Below are 25,658 nucleotides of genomic sequence, written 5' to 3' on the forward strand. Positions count from 1 at the left end.
CATCAAATCAACTAGTTATTGTAAATAAATTATTCTAATTCTTTTTTTAATGTTAAAAAACCTTTTGTGCCAAATATTTTTTTCTGAGAAGGAAAATGGTCCATTGATCACTTATCATGAAGGGGCCTTCTTCTGATGGGCGACAAGGGCATCTTGGATGGAGTGATTTCCCAACCCTTTCTCAGAGAGGCAGGAACTAAAACTTGCTACTTTCTTGTGCCCCAGTAAACAAACTGACAAAGCAGTAAACAAAACTCTTCCAACAAGAAAACAGGAAGTAACAAGAACAAGGATAATGGTAACAACAACTGTAACATCGAGATGATTACCAATGGTGGTATGTGTAAGAACTAGGTTGCAGACTGGAATTGGAGACTGAGTAAGAATCAGGGAGGCCAAGATGCCCACATCGCCCGCTAGGAGAAGGCCCCTTCATGGTAAGTGACCAAATGGACCGTTCTCCTGGAGGTGACTGAGGGCATCTTGGATGGGACCTCCCTGAGCAGTGTCCCTGAATAACGGGTGGGATCTTATCAGTCTCCGAAAATGTGTTCTAATACCCCTTTACCAAAGGCGGTCTCTGTAGCTACAAGAGAGTGTATTTTACAGTGTCTGATGAATGTTGAGATGGACAACCACGTGGCCGCCCAGCATATGTCCTCTACAGGAATTAGTCTCCTAAAGGCTGTGTTTGTGGCTGCACTATGTGTTGAGTGTGCAGTGATTCCCAAAGGAATCGGAAGGTGGGATCCCTTGTAAGCCTCAATGATGCAATGTTTTATGGTGCTACTAATGGTAGCCTTAGACATCTGGGCTCCCAGATTTGGAGTGGAGACGTTGATGAACAGACTCTCAGTTCGCCTGATGGACTCAGTCCAAAGGATGAAGGCTTTTAATGCCCTATGGACGTCCAAGTGATGCCACAGGACTTCCTTGGGATGAGAGGGAGATGGACAAAATGTAGGAATGACGATCTCCTATTTGACGTGGAAACTGGAACCCACCTCAGGAAGGAAGGTTGGGTCAAGTTGCATCACTACCCTATCCTTGTGAAAGGAACAAAGGTTGGTGTGGATGGACAGTTTTAGTTCCTGCCTCCCTGAGAAAGGGTTGGGAAATCACCCCATCCAAGATGCCGTCAATTGCCTCCAGGAGATGTGTATAGAAAGAAAGCAAAGCACTTTTGCTTTCAGGATGGTTCTTTGAAACTGTGGAATAGAAGCTTATTATTCTACTTTTTTTTAAGTTTGAGGTGGGAAAACAGTCATTATAAAATAAAAATCACTCACACGCTACATCTTAAGAAAGAACCAGTCTGAAAGGAGCAACAAGATGTCAAAGTTTAGGAGGGAAAAAAAATCTCAGGGTGCATGAGGACAGAGGGTTCATCACACCCTCCCATCACTTTGCAGGACAATTCTGCACCAACTCAATAACAGTAGAAGAGTTATGCTACTGAAGACTAGATTCTAAACTTGTCTGTAATTCATGTCTTATAATCCATGATGTAAGCAGAAATAATTGCTAGAATATTTTTATTTTCTCTCATATAACTACTAGTAAAAGTTTGTATTTGGAAGCAACAGGGACAGGTCCACAGAGTTTTCTTCCACAATACTGATTAGAGAGTTGGACTAGGATCCAGGGGACTCAAATTTGAATCCCCACTATGTCAGTGAAGCTTGCTGGATGACCCTGGGTCAGTCATACACTCATTAGCCTTATCTACCTAACAGGGTTATTGTGAGGATAAACTGGAGGGAAGAAGAACAATTTAGGGGGTTGGATTTCCATTAGTGATAAAGGCTATATAAGATGAGGTATGGAATTTATGACCAATTAAATCGAGTAGCTAGGATGATTCCAAATTCCAGATGGAATTCAGGGCATCAAAAAACCTACAACACTAAAACTTCTTAAGGATTCATCATCCTAGTGGGTGGACCATTCTAACATATCTCTCACCTAGTACACTCTGGAACAATGTGCCTATATAAAATGTTTACTTAACAATAGAATTAACTGGCAGCACAGAATTTAACATATTCTTCATATTTTATCTTTTATAAATTATACTCTGTTTTAAAATATGCTTACACAAGTTCAACATTCTATAACCAAACTGTTTACAGATTGTATGAAGAAAACTTGGATACATGGGAAATTCCAGTAACATTTCATGGTAATTTCTTGTTTTCAGGGGTATTGGCTCTGCTTCCAGAGTACTTCTGTCCAAGCCATTTCAATAAGCATTTGAATACAGGAATCCCAAGAGCAGAACCAATTACATGGGCCCATCAACTATTATTTTCCCTTACAGCTGAGCATTAAGTTAGGCATAAAGACCAACAAAATTGGAAACAACTACCTATGTTGCTTTCAAATATTAACTTTTACCAATAGCTGTATGAGAAGATGTCAAACTATACTTATTTTTTCTACTTTATAAAATACATGTGGTCTCTTATATAAACATGTAGATTCAAATCCAGCAGTAGCTTAGAAACTCACAAGATTTTTTGGGTATCCTCAAATCTTGTTGATCTCTAAGGTGATACTGGATTCAAAAATAGCTGTGTTGTTGCAGACCAGCATGGCTACACTCTGTAATTATCTATATCTATAAACGCGAAATACCACTCACTGACTGACTGACTCATCAAAAGAACTCAAAAACTACAAAATCTAGTACACCTATTGTTTACTGTTACATCAATATATAATATTCAAATGCTGCTAATTTAAAAATAAATAAATAAAAAGGTCCTGGTGACTGGGAAGCAACACAGCTTCTGATTCACCCAAGCCTCATGAGAGTTCACAAGCCTGCCATGTTCTGGTTGTGGGCAGTGACAAGCAGAAGCCTTCAGCAGTGACAGTGGTGGCATGGTGAAGTGAGGGGGCTCGCTTCCTCTCCCTCATTTGAAGGGGGACAGAATAGTGGTCCAGAATTTTTGGCACTCCAAAAATTACCTGGGAAAAAAATCCCAAACCAGTAACAACACTTATGAAAAATCAGGAAAACAAAAATACTGTCCAGGCTGAAATACAGATGAAAAAGAGTTTGATTTAAACTCTGCTTTTCTCTACCACAAGGAATCTCAAAGCAGCTTACAACTCCTCTCCTTCTCCTGCTCACAACAGGCACCTTTTGAGGTAGGTGAGGCTAAGAGAGTTCTGAGAGAACTGTGACTAGCCCAAGGTTACCCAGGAGGGTTCATGTGGAGGAATTGGAAAAACCAATTCAGTTCACCAGATTAGAGTCCACTGCTCATGTGGAGGAGCAGGGAATCAAACCTGATTCTCCAGGACTCAGAGCTCCTGCCACTTTGTGAATTTTGACAAAACATTATGGAGCTATGCAAAACAATGCTGATGGCAAGTGCTATCCCCTGGGCGTTGCTACAAGGCTATTCTCTTGGGCACTTTACACATGTACAATTTTTACTTAACAGGCTACAGAATGTATAATTCTTTACTTAAATGTTCTGCAAATATCACAAAAAACTGCAGACATTGAGGAAAAATACTCAGTAGTTTCCAAACAATCTCAGTAACTCTACAGTTTAAAATGACATTCTTGAACACCACTTTAAATTACAACCTGATAAGAATCATTGGGCACAATCTTCTGTTCTGTCTAAAATATACCAATAAAATGTGGCAATTATTTACTTTACCATAGGCCTTTTCTGCATGCACAGCTTACCACATATTTTCCCAGTGGTCAAACCTTGTGTCTTGGAAATGTTTTCTGTGAAATCAAATTGTACATTTCCTTTCCCTCCATCATTTTGAGTTTTTTCCCTCTTGTCTCTTCAACTGCACTTATTCTTCACACTACTGCTGAAAGCGTATTATTCCTGATGGTGGGAGGATGTCATCCATGATGCAGAAGAACAACCCTCTCCCTCCATTTTGAAGCAGCAATTTAAAAAGTCTCCGTCTATTACTATTGAGAATACCAACCAAAACAACTCCTGGAACAGGTGCCGTTCCTGAAGGAACAGAAACATATAGCTCAAACCCCCCCCCCCCAAAAAGAACCATATTTTTCAGCCAAATTTTATCTGCAGTAATGCACAATCATTACTGCAGTTGTCCACAATTACATACAGTGATTACTTGAAATACATTTTTCAATCACCCCGGCATTCCATTGCTGATGCAATCACCCCACAGCTTCAAAATCACTCTGTCCTACTATTACATCGGTAGTTCAATATGAAATTTGCAAAGCTGACCCAATCAATCATGCTCTACCTGAACATTAATATGGCAATTGATCCTGCTTCTCTGTATCTCAGCCTCAATGATACATTGCTAGTTTGATATGACAAAGAGAAAAAATAATTACTTTTTGAAAAGGGAGGAAGAAGAGGAGAAAAGGGAGGAAGGAGAAGTTGGACCCATCATCTGGTCATGGCCCACCCAAGCTGGGAAGGAGGGAGGGAGAGGGTTAGGAAGGGGTAGGAGGGAAGGGGGCCGTCATCTCATCAAACTCCCCCCACCCTGGCAGGAAAGGGTGGAGGGGAAAGAGGCTCATCATCTGGTCATAGCCTACGCACCCTGCAGGGAAGGAGAGGGAGGGGAAGGAGGCATCAATAAGGGACAGCTGTTTGGTGGGGCAGAGAAATAAAGACAATTTCAACTGCACACTGAACAGAAACTGGCTTGGAAACAGATTGGGAAAAAACATTGTGGTTAAAGTGCTTGGGAAAACAATAGAATAAAAATGAAGGGGGAAAAATTCTGGAACCAAGTGGGGGGAAAAGTGGGAAATTCAAAGAAAAAAAACAGCATTTGACTGCAAGTTGTGAATAACTTATGCGGGAAAGGTTTCTCATACTAGTTGTGCTTTCATTATCATTTGGGAAGACTTGAAGTTGGGTGGGAGGTAGGAGATCAACACTTTTCCAATAGTATCATATATTCACTTCTTTTCTAAAAAGGCACCTGGTAGTTGCTACCGGACCAGTTTCCTCAACATACTCATCATATTTATACTGAAAATTATGAAACCTTTGACCCTACCTAGAATTTCAACAAGTGCAAGGGAAGGAAATTTTCACTGATATCCCCTTCCTGGAGGAAGCCTATTCCAGGGGGTGTCCCCCCCCCCAATCTCCCAGAGAAGCATTTGAGGGGAATGCCCTGGAAACTGCCCTAGGAAAAAGTCCTCAGCAAAAACCATTCCTTCTCCCCAAGTTCACAGACTTTCTAGGAAGAATCTAATGTTTTATTTATTACAGATATATTCTTATTTGTTTTGAACTATATACTAAAATTCAAATTTTGCACTTTAACAAAAAAAATAATGTCAAATAGTCTGGGAGGTTTTCTTTTTTATACTGAATACAGCAGACACTTGTAATGTAAGTGAAGAGTGGCTGAAGGCAAATGGCTGCTATTTCAAAGTAATCATCTCCAAAACACATTGGCATCTTTGATTTTTCTTTCTGCTTGCTTGTTCTCATTTTATACCTTCTAGCAACCTGTATCTATTGACTCACTCCTAGGGGTACAGCCAAAATATGTGACAACTGAAAGACATCTCAGTAGCAGCTTTTGTCTTGTCATTTTTGCCAGGGAAGCATCCAAAACACTCTGGCATAAACAGCCCTTCTGACATCCTTATTATGTATTAACTTCTTAGTCCAATTTTGTTTTAGAATTTACTTCAGATCTCAGGCTTTTTTGGGCACACACGTTGCATTTTTAATATATGGCAAGCAGAAAAGTACACCAAGGATTAAGATGCTGTATTGCTGTATTCTTACAGCTTGAAATAATTTTATACCATCCCTTCCATCACCTCTCACTGTATCTCTTTTTCTAGCTAATGACTTCAACATCTCTGGACATACATAACAGCAAACTCTCACAGAGCCAGCTTACACATAACGTCAATTGTGATTAGACACTATGGAAATGAGCCCTAGCCTCACACACTTATTTCGTCCCTTTCCTCTTTCCTTTGCATGCTGCTGTTTAAGTATTTCCATTTAGCGCAAACTAAAGTTTGCTATTACATGTTTTCTAACACTGGTTCTGACAAGGAAACACAAACTATAAACTGACTCAAAACACACAAATACAAGTCAAGGTAGGTAGTGTGCTCATGTTAGGAGGAAAACAAAACCACCACAGACCAATGCAGCAAATCATTTTTCCCCTCCAGTATTAATCATGCTTAAGATATATTACATGCTTCAAACCTAAAAACAATCCTCCCTTCAACAGGATTATTTTTATTTAAAGTGGCATACAGCAGATTAAAGCAATAAAACCATGCAGGAGGCATATAAAAACTAGACTGTTACAATTTAAAAGCCTAGCAAAACCACAAGCTTTAATTGCTCTTCTAAAATGAGGAAGCACGCATCTGGTGAGTTCTTGCCACAAGATCATTCCAGAATTCTACCAACATGAAGAAGTCATGTCTTCTAACAGAGGACTATATTATCTCCCAGAAAGTGATGGAATCTGCAATTCTGCCTCATTACTAGATCCCAATTCTCAGGGAAGATCTAAATGTGTGAAAATGGCTCCTTTCTTTAATTTATTATATATGAACAGCTAGGCAAGCCAACAGTTTCAAGAACACTATGAAGTCATTATATTTCTTATCCACCAGAGCTTTAGAACATACAGTTTTTTTCTGCTGATTTCCCCTAGAGCCCAAGTTAAGATTCTTTGCTTTTTTGTGTAGCCAATCATGCCTCTACCTAAATGATGATAATTTATTGCTTTTGTGTTGATTTATGTTTTAGTAAGACAAGTTGTGTCAACTGGTTTGGGGTTTTTTTAGTTCATTCCACACTGCCTTTAGGGTCTGCTTTTCCTTCACCTTTCTATATTCTTCTTTGGGTCTTATGCAACAGTTGTATGTAATATGGTCAATTCACAATGGAAGTACTTGGCATACCTGTTATCAATATATTTTCATTGAGAGTAATAAGCATGCTTCTGGTAATTTGATAGTGATTTAAATGCAGACTCTATTAAGATATTGAAGGAAAAGGTCACATGCTAAAAAATTTATTCATGAAAAAGTATGATAGCTCTTGCAAAACTAAAAATTAATCTGGTCTACAGAGACTAAATGGAAAAAGAATCAGTCCCTTAACATACTAGTCCATAAACTGTAACATAAATGTTTTCCTCAATTCCTACTTATTGTCCATTCCACTCGGAATATTCATATAAGAACAGTACTGTCAACAAAAACAGTTGTGCTGTTATTATGGTAACAATTCTGTGTATGTGATAAAGATTTCAGTGGGTCTTGTCTTGCTTAATTACCTGTAGGCTTGCACCTTACATAATCTGCAAACTTAGGTATCCTATAATATAACTGCAATATTAACTACGACTTATACAGGTTCCTAGACAAAGGATGGATAAAATTATTTTCTTCAGTGAAAAAACAATGAAATTATTTAAAAATTGAATAACTTTTAAAAGTTTTAGCTGCAATATATGGTTGTAGTTTGGGTTGTAGTGGTTAGCATGTTCAATTGAAATCTCAGAACCCTGACTAAGAAACCACTTACTTAGTATGCCAAGGAAACTTGAAGAGTAACTCTGGTCCAGTCGATCTCTTCCCAAACTAACAAATCCCACATGGTTGCTATTATGAGGATAAAATGGAGGATGGGTAGCCAACATGTAAGTCATATATGGGTCCCCATTGAATAGAAATTACATTTCTCTAAAATAATTTGGTTCAAAATGAAGTATAATAATGCAAACACATAATATTTTCAAATTGAATTTAATTCTTCATTATGATTGATCAGTAGTTGTTTTAGCAGATTTATACAGTAATAGATCAACCCAATAACTCCTATGCTCCCTTGCTTCTGGTTGAGCATATTTATTTTTGTAGGGTGAATATGAAGAAGAACAGTTGTACAAGAAAAGAGGAGCAGAAAAAGAAGAAAGGAACATTAGAAAAAATAAGTGCCTTTTACACAAAACTGTCCTGCCTACAAATTGTCAAGGGACTCTGAACATTAAAGTTATTTAACAATAACCAATGCATCACATTGAGTTTCACAATAATAAAATATATGTGAAAAATTTAAGAAACTTAAAATACCATCCTAAGCAGAGTTACACCCTTCTGAATTCACTTTAGTCAATGGGCTTAGAAGGGGTACAACTCTGTTTAAGATGTCCCTTAGTGTATCTATTTGTTTGTTTGCTTCTTGCCTGAGACAAGTTACAAAATATAAAATAATAAAAACATAACATTAAAATATATTATTTAAAATCTAGCATTAAAAACCTTACTCAACATAAAAACAGAGTTCATACAAACATACTCCTAATGCTTGGAGTCACATACCTATGCATCAATTAAAAGTTCCTTAGTATGCATAATAATGCCAAGCCATCAGTGAAGGCTGATTTCAGAATGGTGTGACATCCCAACTTGTTACCAAAAAATACCTAATGGAATATATACATTAGATGAGGTCACTATGATTACTAAACATTTCACTTTCTTTTCACATGCAGGTGTCACAAATTTATAGCCTTGAAAGCTGCTGGTGGAGAATTTAAAAAAAATTCTTGTTTCTAAATACAAGATATTTTGTTACTGTACCATAATAATGTGGCAGAACAGAGATACATTTCTTTAATAAAGGAGGCTATAGTACCCTGAGGTGAAATAAATGTGTTATTTGCATTTCCAAACATTTCTGTCTTTAGGAACTAAATAAACGCATTACCAACCATTTTAGGCAGTAAAATTTAACAGTAGCTGACCTTCCAGATTAAGTAAACAAACCTTTCTAGCCAATGTACTTCCCTCTGAACTCTGCAAGATGATAAGCAATACCTTAATTACATTCATTTACATGACTTTGAAACTGTTCCAGACTGAAGTCAATGGCTACAAGGTCACCAAGTGTAGAAAATTAAGAGAGACACAGACAGATAATTAGGGGCAATTTACTTGAACTGGATATAGAATGTTGTTCTCTAGAATTACTATGGACAAATTAAAGATATGGACAAATTAAAGATAAGGACCTACATTTTCTACCATTTTAGTATAATAAATAAATATTGTAATATATAAATGATAATGAGATTTTTCTTTCTTTACATGGAATGTTTTGGGAAATGCCTAGTGACCAAAGCAAGCAAACGTAATGCTTCACACAAATGTTGGACTACACCACACATTTCAGACTGAAAGCAACATTTAAAAGTAGGGATGTGATCAGCATAAAGCATATACCTAGTTTAAGAACTTCACAGTATAAATCATATTTAGGGGAAAGAAAAAATACTTCATATTTTACTATTCTATTTAGTTTAATCATTATGTCAGCCTAAAAGTCATCATTCTTTCTTTCATTTGCTAGTTCATGCTCCAGAGAAACGAACACCGAGCCTATTTATAAATAACAAGAAGATTAAATGATAAGGGTTCTCAGTTAAAATCTGGACTGATAAAAAAGAATCATTTGGAATGTAATTTATTAATCAATTAAACTTTAGAAACCTTTAGGAATGCTTCTTCAGTCATAGCTACTTTCCCATTCCACCTAAATTTAATCAGTGCTACAAAGATTGGAAGAAAAATAGATTTCCTGATAAAATTCCCACTTGCTGAGGGACAGATGCCCTAAACATGCAAAAGTTGCTTTGTTAAACTTTTCCTAATCCAGGTTTCTAATACTTATTATCTTCACTTGCCAAGTAAAAATTATCTCAGAGCAATGAAGCAAGCCCAGACTGTTGCAGTAAACACATCACAGCATTGAACTGACTTGATTATTTAGGGCTGATCGATGATGCCTGCATACCTAAAGATTTTTCTTTAAGGTTAGAAAAAAGAAAAAGATTTACACCTATGTATTGGTTCCTAACAGAGACCAAGATACATGCCTCCTTTTTGAGGAAGGTCTTATAATTACAGGTACACCTGGATGACACGGATTTTCTGGACTCATGTCAACCCGATTTAGACACGGTCATGGTATAGAAACTGCCTTGGTCGCCCTGATGAATAACCTTCTCGGGAGAGAGGCATGGGTCACATAGCCCTGTTGGTTCTCCTTGATCTTTCAGTGGCTTTATATACCATCAATCACAGTATCCTCCTGGACCAGCTGTGGGGGTTAGGAGCGGGAGGCACCATATTACAATGGTTCTCCTCGTACTCACTAGCAGGTTCCAGAGGGTAGCACTGGGGGATAGCTGCTCAAGACCCTGGGAGCTCCCTTATGGGGTTCCCTAGGGCTCAGTTGCTGTACCCATGTTCTTCAACATCTACCTGAAACTGCTGGGAGAAGTCATAAGGGGGTTTGAGGGCGGTTGTCACCAGTACGCTGATGAAACCCAGCTCTACCTCTCAGTTCCTCTGCAGCAGGTGAGGAGTTGTGGGTGCTGGACCGCTATTTGGAGGCTGTCATGAGATGGATAAGGATGAATAAACACATTGAATCCCAATAGGATGGAGGTGCTATGTGTGCCAGGTCCCAAGGTGTGGGGCATTAAGAGGCACCTGAGACTGAATGGGGTGGTTTTTCCCAGAAAGACAGGTTGCAGGACCTGGATCTGGCAGTGGAATCCTTTGCAGTAGTGGTGATGAAGAGGATTTACCAGGTTCTCCAGCTAGTTCACCAGATCAGCTCTTACATGGACCAGGGTGATCTGGCCACAGTCATCTGTGCACTCGTAACCTTCCAGTTAGACTACTGTAATGTGCTCTACAGGGGGCTGTCCCTGAAGATGGTCCAGAAGTTAGAACTGGCAGAGAACATGGCAGCTTGGCTGCCAGCAGAAGCTCAGCATGTCACCATATAACACCTGTCCTTAGGGAACTGCACTGGCTCCCTATTCACGACCAGACCCAATTCAAGGCGCTGGTGCTGACATGCAAAGCCCTACATGGCCTGGGCCCTACATGCCTGAAGAAATGCCTCCTGTACCGTTCTGCCCAAGTGCTGAGGTCAGCAGAGCTCTGGATTGGACTGTCTGAAAAGTTTGCATCAACTGTACTGAAAAATCAATTAAAAATTGAAGGACCTGCAAATGGGTTGAATCCAAGGATAATTCTTCACCCAAACAAGTCCCTTCTGTCAACTGAAGTGGTGGGGGCGGGGGGGAAGAGGTTGGACAATGTGTCCTTCCTGCTGCAAAGGAGAAGTCAGCTTAATGAACAGTTCCACTGGTTAAACAGCTTTTTGATCCTGTGGTCTGCATTTGAAGGAATTTCAGCTGCCTTCCTCTTCTTTCTCTAGCCTCATATTGTTCCATTTCTTTAAAAAGCACTCTTGAAAATCAGAAGCGTTTCATTAACAGTTTAGGGTGTGAAATGAAAGAACTGGAAGAAATCCCTCACTGTAGAAAAGCTTACATATGGGAGGTGGGTGACTTTTGCTGATTCCCTGGTCTCATGGCAGTCAAACAGCTGTGCATCCTGTACCGTTCCCAAGGGTCTCTCAACCTTTGGGATCTGTTTTCTCACAGGGCACTGTAGGCTGGAAAAAGAAGTAGAAGGCAGCTAAAAAGTGTCGTTCCCACTCATACATTTTTTTCCTATTTTAAAGAACTAGTGTGTAAAAACAAAAACATATTAAAGAGTGTTACAGTCATTGGGAATAATCAGAGCTAACATCTTTACAAACAATGCATACTTATTTATAAAGCAAAGCTGATGCATACACAGCTGAGACCAAAGTATATACAACAAAATTTGACCTCTGTTTGACTTTAACTAAGACAACCACCTTTAACTGGCCAGAATCTTGCACTTTATCAAAACTACTTTTATTACCTCAACAATGTATTAATAGTTTTGCAACTGAAGAGATGTTATTTCCCTGAATCTACAAAGTCATAAATGTGATAAAGCACAGAGCCTGACTTGTCATGCAACTTATTTTATGTTAAGTTTATAAGAAGACTACTGAAATGGTACCTAAACAGATGATGCAGTGAGATCACAGAATCTTCAGCAGCTTTCACTGTCCCTTCTATTAGTATCTAGCTTATATATCCTCATAAGTATTGAGGAATCAGACTTTCAAATATACATACACATAATGTACACATAGTGATAGTATAATAAAAATAGCATTTAATTACACTTTAACTCAAGCTATGTACAAGTATTCACACAACTTGGAGAAATAATAATGATGGCGGGATGAGTCACTTACTGAATGTAAATTTTGCAAAAATTGTATGTTTAGAGAGGGAAGGTTAGAAGGTTTCAAGACTGATACTCTTTACCCAACAAGCACATAAAGGTGCTGAAACATGTCCCCAGGTAATCACTTGAATGAATTGATTGATTCATGACTGCTGGAGGGGAAAAGGAGAACAAATCCCCTGGCTACATGCACACATACTTATGCTTCTCATATGGCTGCATGCACATTCTCTCTCAGGAATACAGTCACATGAATTTTGTCATTTCAAGATGCACCTTCACCCTCACTTACAAAATCCACTCATGTACACATATCCGAACACCACACATAAACGGGGCAAATAAATGATGTCTAAATCATGGATGCAGTGAATTTCACAGCAAATACACCCATAGTTGAATTTGCCTGGGTTGACAGCAGTGCTCAGAGCCAATACCCAGATTTGTTTGGTTTGGTGGAAAGCAGCTCAAATGACTTGTGGATAGGTATCACCTGTGCTCACTACTGCTTGGTTACATGAGCATGTGAAGGTAGCAAATCAGCCTTTTTGCATGCCTGGTCTCCTCTGCATGAGCATGTCCTTCCTTAGGGTTTCCTTGCTCCTCCCGGCCTTCTCTGCCCATACAACAGCAGTTCCTCCCACACGGACTGAACAAGGAAGTGGGCGGCAGGGCAAACAGCAGCTCAGATGTGAACACTTCACAGCAGAAGAAACCCATTAAAACAGAAAACCACAGGAAAAACATACTGAGAAGCAAACAACCAAGAGGTAAGCCCTGCAAGCTTAAAAGCCCTATAACTCAATTGGTTGACTCGGAAAGGTTTTTCTAGATTACATTACAACCTCCATCACAGGGATTACACGGCATTTTTTTTTTTTTTGCTCAGCAGAATCAAAGAGCGTGTGCTCTAAAATTATTTTCATTGTTGGGGTGCTTTTTACTGAACTGCACAATTTTATTTTCAATTTTTAATTTTATTTTCTGAGACGCACAAAAATACATGATGGAGTAAAGCACATTGTCCATGGTGCTTTGCAATGTCATACACATGCAAAAACCCTCCAATTCAAACAGATTGGCAGTCATTACCATCACTAAGTAATCCAGAAAGGAATGACAATGGTATTTTTAAAAAGTAAATGCTGATTTGCCAGCAGTTTATATGCTTTATGACTGTTTCAACTCTGTTTTTCAGCTGCAGAGTTAAGCAAAATACAGCAATGACAGAGGGGAGGAAGAGACTTCCATCAAGCTGTGTGACAGCATAGATGCATGCAAATCTATCATACTGTGCTGGGTTGGCAAGGAGTTCAGAAATCCTTCAAACTGCCAGTTGCAAATTCTCAAAAAAATCAACTAGCTGTTCATGACTGCACAATCCAAATCAAATGGTGTTTGACTATCCCTAGAATACAGTTGATCTTGTTATTATCTCACATGCTTGAACCCCTTCATTCGAATTCTTTGTTTTCTTCCAGTTCCTCCATAGTCTTCCTCACCATTTCCAGTTCATTCTGTCCTTCCCCTCATCTGTCTCACCCTCATTTTTCCTACTCCTGTCTCTCCTTTTCTCAACCTCGCTAAACATCTTTTCCAAGGAGACTGTCATGTACCTATAATTCTGTATTTATTTTCACATTAATTTTAAATTAGCTACTAAATAAATGACAGCTCAAAACAAATACTTAAGCAATTGTATTCATACAAGCCTTGCTTGAATTCTAAGCACTTGCGATGTTGGCCAAGAACTGTTATTCTACAGAGCTTTTATGGCCACAGTTATCCCCAGAACAAAACATTTGACAGTTAAAACAAAGAAGTACTAGGAAAGTGCAACATTCTTTAACTGACATTTACTGCACTGGCCTTGGACTTCTAATCTTCCCTAGACAGGACACACAAATCAATCCATCAGCTCATAAAGGTGTGCTTTCTTAACCTCTAAAACAGATGGGATTGGCTAGAAATGTCTAGCATGTCAAACTGTTAATCACTATTGCCCTTTGCACAAAATAACTCACTTAAGTTGAGGCATGGTTGTACTGTAACCAGCATTAGTCTGTGGGAAACTCATTTAGCTGTCACACACTCCTGCCACTTCTGCTCTCCCTTAATTAAGCCTAATGCCTTATGATTTGACCTTTTGCGCTAACCTATTAGCCCTATCTAGTACAAGTTCAAATATGTTAAACTAAAAACTTGCCGTAAAATATTAAATGCCAAGCTGCTGGAAGTAAGTGCTACTTTTCTATTCCTTCCCATGAGAGCTCTGTGACTACCAAAACAATCTGCCCAGCAAACTAGTACTGATGTAAAGGCTATTTCCACAAACTAAAGCTGCAACTATTTTTAATACATTCTGCATTGTAATTGGTGGAGAATATCAATAAGTTTCTTTCAAGAAAAATACTCTCCTCACATACATCTCAGAGCTTGAAACATAAGATTTTTTTTAAAAAAGAAATAATTACAGAGACTCCATTTGTTCTGAAGCTTCTAATTTTCCTATGGCAGAAAGCCACTGATGATGAGGGTAGGATACATATTTTAATTGTAAATAATATAATTAATACATATCCTGCTCTCACCGTCAGCGGCTTTCTGCCATTGAAAATGAACAGTTTGGAACACAGGAGAAATTTCATGAGGGGACATTATTCGTCCATGGACCAATCTTGTTGATGGCTGGGGAATTGTGGACCAATCTTGTTAATGGCTGGGGAATTGTGTTTTATAGCATACTCCGAACAACTTCGCAAACTAGATAAATATTTTTGTGCCAGCATAGTTTCAATTTGTTTACTAAGCAATAACACAATATTAATTAAAGTTAAAGGCAGTCCCCTGTGCAAACACCAGGTCATTACTGACCCAAGGGGTGAATCACATCATGACATTTACTAAGCAGGCTATGTTCACGGGGTGGTTTGTCGATCTGTTGGGATTGATCTCAGGTTGTGAGCACAGCCTTGACTGCAGTACCACAGGTTACCACTCTTAATCATGAGACTCCTGTTATAATATAAATTATAGCAATGCATATTAACCAATCTGAAATTAAAACAGCTATTGTAACATCGAAGTAGGATGTTCACAAACATAGAAATATGATGGTTACCATCAACCCAACTCAATTTTTTTTCTGTACAGGCTCTTTATTAAGCTAAAAAGTTTATAAAACCCTCAGTGATTTTCCCTTCCAGTTATCTAAGGTAAGTTCTTGGTCCCCTCATTACCTGATAAAACAGTAACTTCTGATGGGATTTTAACATTAATAGTTAATTCTGAATTTTAAAAATTATTGTAATTAGATCAGACTTTACCCAAAAAACACAGTACTGAGGAAATAAATTTAAAAATTACCTTGATACTAGTTCTAATTTGAAGATCTTCCTTTCATGAGTCCAAAATGCACCGTAAATGCTCCAAAACAATTCCATACTTCATCTGTAAACACAACAGTGAATATATAAATGTCAACATAACTGTCATTTTTAAAATGCACAGCATGCTACAATTAAAATTATGTGATTTTAAGTCTCACTTGAAGATACTTAAGCATGCACAACTCATCCATTAAAATTATTTACACTCCAAAGTGTATTTATTTTAACTATTACAACAAAAAAGGTGGGCAGCACAATCTGGGGGAAGGGCTGCTGTGTCATAGCCAGAGACAGTGCAGCAACAATGAAGGTGAGCCTCTTCTGAAGTCACTTGCTGTACCACGCAGCCAGCTCCGGGTCATCAGAGTAAATAGCCAGTCCGTGCACCTGGAATGGTAGTGAAGAAGCACCAGTAAGAAGGGGGAAAGGCAGGGCCATGATTGACTGGACAGTTGCCATCCATTAGGGAGGTAGAGGAATGGTGGAGGAGAGAGCCAGCAAAGCAAGCCCAGGAATTGGGAGGGGCAGGAGAAGGCAGATGACCTCCCAGACGTAATCCCACATCTTTCTCCTGAAAGGGATGAGGAAAAGCCCAGGAGACAGTTTAAAATTCAGGGGGGGGGGGGGGGGATGATACCCCAGACCAAAGTACCCAACCCCTATGATAACTAACCCACCCCAGGGAAGAACCTGTCCCATTTTATGACAATCAGAAAGTAGCCACATTGACACAGGGTGACCACCTCTGGAGAAAAGATCTGCCAGGCACTCATAGGCAGCTCCTTCTCCCCATGCATGATGTTGACAAGCTCCTCACACACACACCAAGACAGTGTGGGCACACCCATGCCCTGGACAAAGCAAAGCATTCCAGAATTCCCATGTAAATGGGTTCCCCAACAAAAAGAAGAGGCACTAGCCCTTTCTGAGTGTGGAACTCCTTCCTGCAATAGTATTCTGGGTCATCTGGACAGGTCGCCAGGTACCCGTCCAACACACCAATGACAAACACTGCAAAGAAATCAGACTCCCAGAATGTCCTGGGAATCACACATTAGACCAGATGGCGATTCCCTCAACCATAGGTACCAGGCACCATCTCCTGAAAGTGGGTCTTCCAAGAATAGGAGACACCAAGCTCACACATGGGCATGGGCTTACCAAGCATGCCTTGAGTTTCTGGCCTGGTGCCCTTCTCATAGAGACAGGCCATATCAACCTCCTGGGATGTGAGCATGAGCTGCCACATGCTGCCAAGATGATAAAGCCACCCCAGCCCTTCCTTGACATTTCATCAACATCAGTTAATATCAAGAGGAGCCCCTAGGAGGAGGAAAATCCTGACTGGTGAGGCCAGCCCTTTGCAGTTGCTCCATCTGGCAGTCCCTGGCACCAGGCTGCAGCTGTTGTGGGGGCACTGAAACGTCTTGGGGAGGGGAGCGTGTTAGCCTTGGAGCCAGGAGAGGGTGCAAAGGGAGTTCACCCATGGGAGGATGCTAAGTTACTGAACTGAGATTCAGTTCTGCTCTGGAAGATACACATTATTTCAACCTCTACAATTCACTACTTGAATATCATCAACTTTTTAGAGGTAAATTCTAGTTATGACTCATCTTTCAAAATAAATATTGAAAGCAACGTATAAAAATGATATGTTTTTAAATTATAAAGTTGTGCTAAATGTTTTACTTGAAAATCAGCACAATCACATGAATATTAAGTATATGCTTTGTGTGGCATCAGCTGTGCCTTACATAGTTACAGTATACAAAACAGCCCTCATTTATAATTATGTCCCAAAATATTTTACAATATACAACAATTTACAACAAAAATTAAATCTAAAATCAATTAATAAAAATTTTCATTGTTTTATTAAAAAGTTTTCCAGAGCTCAGGGGCTGGAAAAATCAAACTAAAAATCAAACAACATACGATAAACCCCAACACAACAGCTGCTGCATGTATGTTATTAAAAGCAAACCGAGTGGCCTTGCAGTGCTCTGAAAACACATCTAGAGAATGGTGTCTCCCTCACTTCCTCAAAAAGCTAATTTCATAAGGTAGGAACTAAGAGCTTCCGTACATGGGAGAACAAACCAGCAGGTGGCAAACTGAAGAGTAAGTATATCTTGCACATGGGGACATATGGAAAGGCACCCATGAAGGGTTTTAAGGATTATAACTAGAACAGTGATGGTGAACCTTTTTGAGACCGAGTGCCCAAACTGCAACCCAAAACCCACTTATTTATCACAAAGTGCCAACACAGCAATTTAACCTGAATACTGAAGTTTTAGTTAAGAAAAAATGGTTGGCTCTGAGGCGTGCATTACTCGGGAGTAAGCTTGGTGGTAGTCGGTGGTTTTGCTTTGAAGCCAGCAACCGAGCTTACTCCCAGGTAAAGGATCGTGCCTTGGTTCTTTGCATGAAAATCAGCGGGGTTTAACAGTGCTTAACAGGGTTACCTATACTGCTTCCCCAAAACTAGGTCTTAGGTTTAATGTTAATAATCGAGCCCAGTGGCCCAGGCCAGCCTAGAGGGGGGGGGGCAATTCCCTCCCCCCACATGATGAACTCTGTGCGCATGTGCCCACAGAGAGGGCTCTGAGTGCCACCTCTGGCACCCGTGCCATAGGTTCGCCATCACTGAACTAGAACCTTAAACTGAACTCAGAACCAACCAGATAGCCAATATGGTAGTTTTCGGCAAGATAAAATACCACCAGCTAATTCCAGACAATAGCTTGGGTGGTGCATTCTGAACCTGATGCCATCTTCAGATTGTCTTCAAGGACAGACCAACAGAGCATATTACAGTAATCAAGTAAAATAATTACACAGAAGCAGCAAACCAATCAAAACAGAGAATTAGAATAAGCAATCTAATAAAATAACTTGTTTGATCCAATCTTTGGAAGCACAGTGGAAAATGTAAGTTTACAAGTGGGGGCCTCAGAAACTAATGGGGGGGAATCCCATCTTCTCCCCCATCATGCCTTCAGAACTCCTCCTCCTCCCCAAGCCGTTTTCTTGCCGGATAGCCCATTTAATTTATGGATTGCTTCCTCCTGCTTCAGTCTCACTTTCTTGCCAGTTTGCCCAGTGCTACACCAAGCATGACCATGCCTCCTCCTCCCTCCCAGCCCTGTTATCTTGCCAGCTCAACCGGTCTCCTCTTCGAGCCCTACCCTTGCTTTCTTATACTGAGCCAGGTTACTGAAGTATGCCGGGTATCCTTTTCCTCCCCTCCCAGTTTCGCTTTCTTGTTGGTTCACCTGGCCAAATTCTTCCCCTGCTCAGACATATTCTTTAGAAATTGGGCAGGGGATTTTTTTTAATTTCAATTTTTTCCTGCAGATCCAAGGAGTCCCCTGAATCTGCAGAAAAACCTGTAGGGAGAGTGTGCCCCCTATCTGCACATTTAAGTATCTGCAGGCACATTTAAATTATCTGTGACAATTAGATATATAGATTGTTCATGGTGAATCTTCAATTAAAGGAGCTGGCCCATGACAGAAAAGCAGTACAGAAAACACTTGTTCCGTATAAACAGCAATTTAGCTTCCACAACTGATGGTAGGGGCTGATACAAGAGATAGCACCTCCAGAAACACTCAAGTCTTAAAAAAGATCAGCAGTGGAACTGGACATGGAAGAAAGAATAGAATCCAATGCACACACAGTAGAGTGGCAACACCAAGCATGCTCACAGGATTTGAGGTTACATAAGAGCACATCATGTGATTATGCTCCATAGCTTATGATGAAAATGACATGTTGAATCCTTAAGTGATAACAAAAACCCCTCTGTTTCCTAGCTATTTCTCTTGTTCACAGATGGAATAATTTAGAATCTGAATTCCTTTCATTTGGGTTGATCCCCTAAAGCTTACTGTACACCACACCGTCACCTGTCCACACTATTTGGATTATCAGTTCAAATGCTATGCCATCCTTGAAGGCAGCACTGTTAGCATCCCAATGCTCTACTACTGCAGGGTGTAGTAAATGTTTGCAAAGGACAGTGGGACTAGATCAAAAGAATGGTCTAGTCAGGTATTCCTTGTTCTTTTTCACCATCTGTTGGCAAATTCAAAGCCATGATGTTGTTGCTGGGACCCTGTGACTGATCCACACTTCTACACAGCCACACTGTTCCATACCAAGGTGCAAAGTAAAAATACAGGAAAATATTCATTTTACATCTGACTAATTGCTCTGTTTGGTATGACTTTAACAGCCAAATCCAGAGCTGTCGTGCAGGTGGGATGGTGCCACCTACTCACCCACTCCAAAGGGCTTTCCTCTGCAGCACGGGAATCTCAAAACATTTTTTTTAAAACCAACTTACTTGTAACTCCCCCATAGGGAGAAGTGGAGAGAAGCACTCCTCTGGTGCAACCCGGCAGGGGAAGCTGACTGAGATAGACTCCACCCCAGGAATGTTCCTTCCACACTAATGCAGCTTGGGGTGGCAGTGAAGCACTAGTGGAGAGCTGGGTGCCATGGCTGGGCGTCCCAGGGCTCTGCAGCAGCTGGGCACTGGCGTAACTGCCCCCTGCTAGCAGAAATGCCCCAGGGAGGGCACTTCTGCTAGCATAAGCCCACATCACATCAAGAGGGGGATTTCTCCCCACCCCGAATGGGCAGCCTGTGTGATAGATATTGATGAATCAGCCAACTTTACACAGAGCAGGAGTCCCAAATTTAGTGCTTGAAGGTGCTGTGACACTCACAGATACCTTTGTTTGAACCCAAGTGTTTTTAGAAAGGTAGTAAAGCCAGGAGTTTTTCCGTTATTGTTTTATTCACTATGTCCCTTCTTTCGCAGAGTATTTTTAACTACCCCTTTTCTATCCTGCGCTTGGACTTCTCTATTTCCTGTGGCAATCATCAAGCTGTGGTAGAATTCCAAAGGTACCTGCAGGCTCAAAGAGATTGGGGACGCTGTTATTGAGGTATACAACCTATTATAGTCCTGAAGGATTGTCTTCAAAAAAGGTCTGGAAACTTCAGCTAGTTCAGAATCCAGATACTTGTCTGAAGATTAATGTGACTCACCATAGACTTATAATCCCCATTTTTCAAAACCTTCCTGTATTTTTTTATGTAACCAAGCCAAGTTTAAAATAATACTGTCATACATCTAATTTTGAACTTTGGCCCACTGTGTGGATGAAAACCCCTGCACAATGCATTTATGTACAGTTAGGGGAAGAGGTATCTAGAACCTCATTTGCTGGGGAAAAAAGCTTAAAACTATATTTTAAAGGAGGTAATAAAGTAAAACAGTTTTTAGATGCCACAATTTTGTGTCATTTCTTCACAAACTCTTGGCAGTCATTCTGGATTGGCTAGGCTAGTGCGACATTACCACAGTGGTCTGTGAATCCCTAAGTAATCCAAAAAGGCTGCCATAGTATCATTTTGAAAGGAGAGTTGGGGGAGAGATGGAGTGAGCGCTGAAGAGCACCTGCCAAGTTGCAACTGACTCATGGCAATTCCTTCCACAGGGCATGCCAGGCATGAAATGATCAGGGGTCATGGCCTTCAACAGTGCAGAAAGCCCAGTTTTCCTTGGTGAACTTCCATCCAAGTGCTGGCCATGGCTGACCTTGTTTAGCTCCCTAACCCTGATAAATTCAGGCCAAACTGAGCTAACCAAAGCAGTTGTGGTCATGCAGGAAGGACACAAATGAAGATAGATGGGAGAGAAGAGGAAAGGATGAAAGAAAAAAGTGTCCCAAAACTGAGAAGCTGGGGCTGGAGGACAGGAAGGAAGAGGGAAAAGGGAAGAAGTTGCAAGGATCTGCCAGAAAGAAGTGAAGGAAGGAAAAAAGGCCAGGAGGGGAAGTAGCGGAGGAGGGTGGGAAGAAAAAAGAAGGAAAGAGAAGCTGTACAGCTGCAAGAAGAAGGGAATGGGGGAAAGAATGAGAAAAAATAGACACGGGAGCTGAATGAGACCTTGCTCTCTAGACCTCACTGGTCCCTTTCTTGTATATCCTGTTTCATTCCAAGAATTTTAGCTTTCCAAACAGAATACAGTTTTTCGCTGTATTTTTAATTATTTCTAGAATAGATTTGTCATTTCTGCACCAGTTCAAGATATATCAAGAGACTAACAGTGCAATCCTAAATAAATGTACATCTTTTGAAGTCAGTTGAAGTCAGCAGAGTTAAAAAGTTAACTATGGCCGTTTCCGCACGGGCGAAATATGACGTCGTGGAAACGGGAAAAGAAACGTCAGAGCGAGAGCGTTCGCACGCATAGCAGCGGAGGTGCGCCGTCGCGAAAACGCTTAATCGGCGCGAAGACGCTGTATTCAAAAAACGCTTCGAAGCGCTCTTTTTCCACATGTGACGCACCGCCACCGCAGTCGTGCGAACCGCCGCCACGGAGCCGTTCTCAACAATGGCGACTGCCAAAAGGCCAAGCTTGGTCACCGCCCCACCCACACACGCGTTTGTCCCTGGTAGTTTTCCACCGTAGAGATTAAGCTTCTTTTAGATCCATGTAGCCTGTACCGAGATGGTGGCTTGCCCATACACACTCTGGTGCAGGTGGCATGAACTGGGACTGGCAGTAGCTGTTATGGGAGGCAATGACAGATGGGGGACGGGCAGGACATCAGGACAGTCACGTCAGCCAATCGCGATGTTCTGCACTAGAGTCTCGCAGCCGCCAGCGGAGCGATGCGGCGAAGGCAGCTGCTTCCGTGCGAACCGTCACATTTCTGCGGGGCTCCTGACGCACGCAGCTCTGCCTGTCTGTGCGAACGCTTTTTCGCGGATGCGTTGCTATTTACGACGTCATCACGTCGCTCCTTTTATCCGTGCGGAAACGGCCTATGTTTAGGATTACACTGGAAGAAATGGTTTATAAATATGGGGGCTATATCGTCCTTCTCAAAGTCATACTGATGAAGTTGCTTGTCTTTATACCAAATACATTCCATCAAAATGTACATTTCTTTAATCGGCTGCAATTACATAGAAATGCAAATCACTTTAAGTGTTTCCGCTGAAATGGTTTTCAAGCTAGGGCAATGTTGTAAATACCATTAATTTATTTTATTAATTTATTCATAGCTCACTTTAGCTCTATTTATATAGCAGCTGAGAATATTCAAAATGTTGCACGTATTTATTATGACAAACTTTACAGCAATCCTTTAAGGTAGGGTCAGCATTATTCTTATTTTACAGATGTTACTGAACTAAGAAATTGCAGGAGGCTAAAGCTGTGATTTAATATCTGAGGTGTCTAGCTACTTTTTCTACTCGCCATAGACTTCAGAATAAATGTTCATGTAAACATAAGTCAAAAAAACTAATGGGTTTGATATGTAAGAAACACTGTAAAAAGAGACCTGTTTCTCCCTTCCAACCCAGTTACTTATTTAAGAGTCAGGGGTTTTCAAACAATAATGATTGGCAAAGAAGAACTCATTTATTGTAGCTGAAGAACACCTGCAGGTTACAAATTATTCTGGAAAGTGTTCCAGAATATTGGATTGGCCTACTAGATCTTACCACTGCTCCATGTAAACTACAACATAAACAACCTCCTGTGGTTGACTACTGCAATAGGAGATCAATAATGGAGGACATCCTATCTTCCAGGGATTATTGGCCATTGCCAATTCTTTCACTGAAAACCCTTTGATAAGCATGACAGTCTTCCCTTGAATGTCATTTGGAAACCATTATCAATACAGAACCAGTGTTTTTTGGAACGACATTACACTAAAAATTTGCATTGAGTTATAAAAGGTGATGTAAGACACATCAACATATAGAATCATTTATACTAAGTTAAATCTTCTTTCATTTCTCATAATCAGAAAAGATCTGCATCCAGCCTTTTTTAAAATTATGTCTTTCCGTTAAGTTTGCCAGCCCAGAAAGAAACTAAAAAATAATTTTTGGTACATATACTGCAAAAACATACACCTAGACCACTCTTGTCAGCATTGATTGGAAGCTGCTTTAGAAGCAGAGAAGAAACAGAGCAATGCTAAATAAATAAATATCATTCACCACTTTGTACTGCAGAGACATCCCAAGTAACATACTCTAGACCTGCTCCACCCTCTTACTGAAAAACTCAATATTTCTAGTTGATACAAGGAAATTCATACTTTGAATTTTAATTTTTGGGAACAACTAAAATGCAGTCAAAGTAAACTAAGGGCTACACTTGTTACATTTTCCAGGCAGAGTGGTTCACATTCAAAGGTGCTAATATTTTCCAACATTAGTGTAAACTATCATAGTAGCTAAGAAAGCTCTTCGCATAAATAAAACGTGTATTTTATTTTTAAAACATAATCTGCCTTTTAACTGAATGAGGCCTTCAAACAGAGGGGAAACTCAAAGAAGTAAACATGCCTACAAAAAGCCATGCATAGTTAAATTCAGAATCTGCCCAGAATTTTGATTTCAGGGTTTTCTTTCAGTATCTTATAATTAGCCTTTGTATATTTTCCATGTATATGTGCTTCTATCTCAAAACTATAGGCTCAGGAATTTTGAGAAAGCTAAGCAATTTTTAAAAATTAAACAACTTTTCAATTTAAGCATTTGTACAATGAAGACACACACTTAGTAAACAGACATTGTTTTTCTACCTTTAGGACAATAGTACTCTTATGATGTCTTACACAAAAATTCACAGTCCAACAAAGTTCACAGATTCAATTTCATTTGTACTGTAATACATTTATCTCACAGCAATCACAAGTGATCCTTACTTTTACTTTATTTTGGACTCATATCCCACCCTACCTCAGCCAAAGGCCAGTTTCAGGGTGGCTCACATACAAACAATATAATGCAATAAAATTCAGCCCAATAACTATAAAATTCAGCCAAACTCTTGACAAAAAAATTAAAAAGCTTTGATGCCAGTAAATTTTCCGGGGGGAGATCATGTAGTAAAAACAAATCAAGCTAAAAGCTAAGTCTGCCACTCCCCAGAATCTACCCTATTTAATAAAAAGAGAGGGGGGAGGGAAGGAGAAGACAGTCAAGATGGTAGTTGCCTCAACCAATGTAAGAGGAATCTCTTACATTGAACTGATGTTCTTTACATAATTAACTCTATAATTTGCTTGTATGACAACATATGCTACTATGACTCAGTCAAATTCAAACTGTCCTGCTTTGTATGAGCTGAATATTACATCTCAGCATCACTGAATCAGCTAGCTGTACAAAGTGCATTTAAAAAAGTTTATCTTGCCAAATCCAATGTGTTTCCTCATCATGGCTGAAAATATTGCATGGTTTTATAACAAGAAGTCTGTCTGTCAAGGATTTACAAGTGAAAGCATCACTATATATAGATATAAATTAAGAGGCTTTTGCGTTTGTGGTGACCAACAACTCTTGCTGGAGGGTTTTAATTCTTTCAGTGTTTACATTGGGGAGGTACACATATTCCACACCATCGAGTATCAGAAAGTTATTTCACAATCTGGAGTGCAGCACAATATGGTGGGGGCTTGAAACACAGAGCTTTAACTGAAATAGAAAGGCAAAATGCCTCAGGAGCAGTATAACGTTATGGAACAAAATGATGAGAAAGCACCTTTTAGAAACGATGGGGAGTTTGTATGTGACACATAACAAAGGGATGGAGAAAAAATCTGAACGTCTATGTTGCGTGAGTGTTGGGCGATGGAGAGGAAGTGAATAAATAACAGGAGGTGAGCACCGACAGCAAGAAGGCATGGCCTTGTGTAGTGCGGTTGTGCAGGCAATTAAGCCGATGGCTAAAAAGGAGCCTTTGGAGCAACGGGGATGGCTGTGGATCAGCTAGGTCCGGTGCTTGTGGCGCAGGTCAGGAATCTTCCTAGCCTTCCACATCCTGCAAAGGAGTCGCTGGTCGATCTGCAGTTACTGCATACAGACTTTGAGGCTTCATTAAATAATTCAGATAAGAGAAGGGGGGGGCTCGGTATTTCTCTTAAAATAGGGCCTTGCAAGGTATGCCACGACGAAGGTTGGAGAGTGAAGGGCAAAGGGGAAACGACAAACTTTGCCTCCCTTCCCCCCACCTTCCGAGTCTGAAATAACCAGTC

General features: G+C 40.1%; 2 protein-coding genes across 7 annotated transcripts in view; both read right to left on the reverse strand.

The window, feature by feature from the left end:
- The window catches only part of SAMSN1 (SAM domain, SH3 domain and nuclear localization signals 1), a 353,573-nt gene that overhangs the window by 327,590 nt on the left and 325 nt on the right, over window positions 1–25,658 (reverse strand). For all 3 annotated transcript variants that reach the window (XM_048494497.1, XM_048494498.1, XM_048494496.1), the window contains exon 2: window positions 15,548–15,631. The gene's annotated coding sequence lies outside the window, so the exon portion shown is untranslated. The remainder of the gene's footprint in view (window positions 1–15,547; window positions 15,632–25,658) is intronic.
- The window catches only part of NRIP1 (nuclear receptor interacting protein 1), an 89,915-nt gene that overhangs the window by 63,920 nt on the left and 337 nt on the right, over window positions 1–25,658 (reverse strand). For 2 of the 4 annotated variants that reach the window (XM_048494493.1, XM_048494494.1), the window contains exons 2-3: window positions 15,548–15,631; window positions 11,384–11,507 (exon numbers count right to left, since the gene is read on the reverse strand). The gene's annotated coding sequence lies outside the window, so the exon portion shown is untranslated. The remainder of the gene's footprint in view (window positions 1–11,383; window positions 11,508–15,547; window positions 15,632–25,658) is intronic. The other 2 variants (XM_048494491.1, XM_048494492.1) reach the window with 1 other exon arrangement.

This window comes from Sphaerodactylus townsendi, linkage group LG04, assembly GCF_021028975.2.
Source record: "Sphaerodactylus townsendi isolate TG3544 linkage group LG04, MPM_Stown_v2.3, whole genome shotgun sequence".
Taxonomy (NCBI): domain Eukaryota; kingdom Metazoa; phylum Chordata; class Lepidosauria; order Squamata; family Sphaerodactylidae; genus Sphaerodactylus; species Sphaerodactylus townsendi.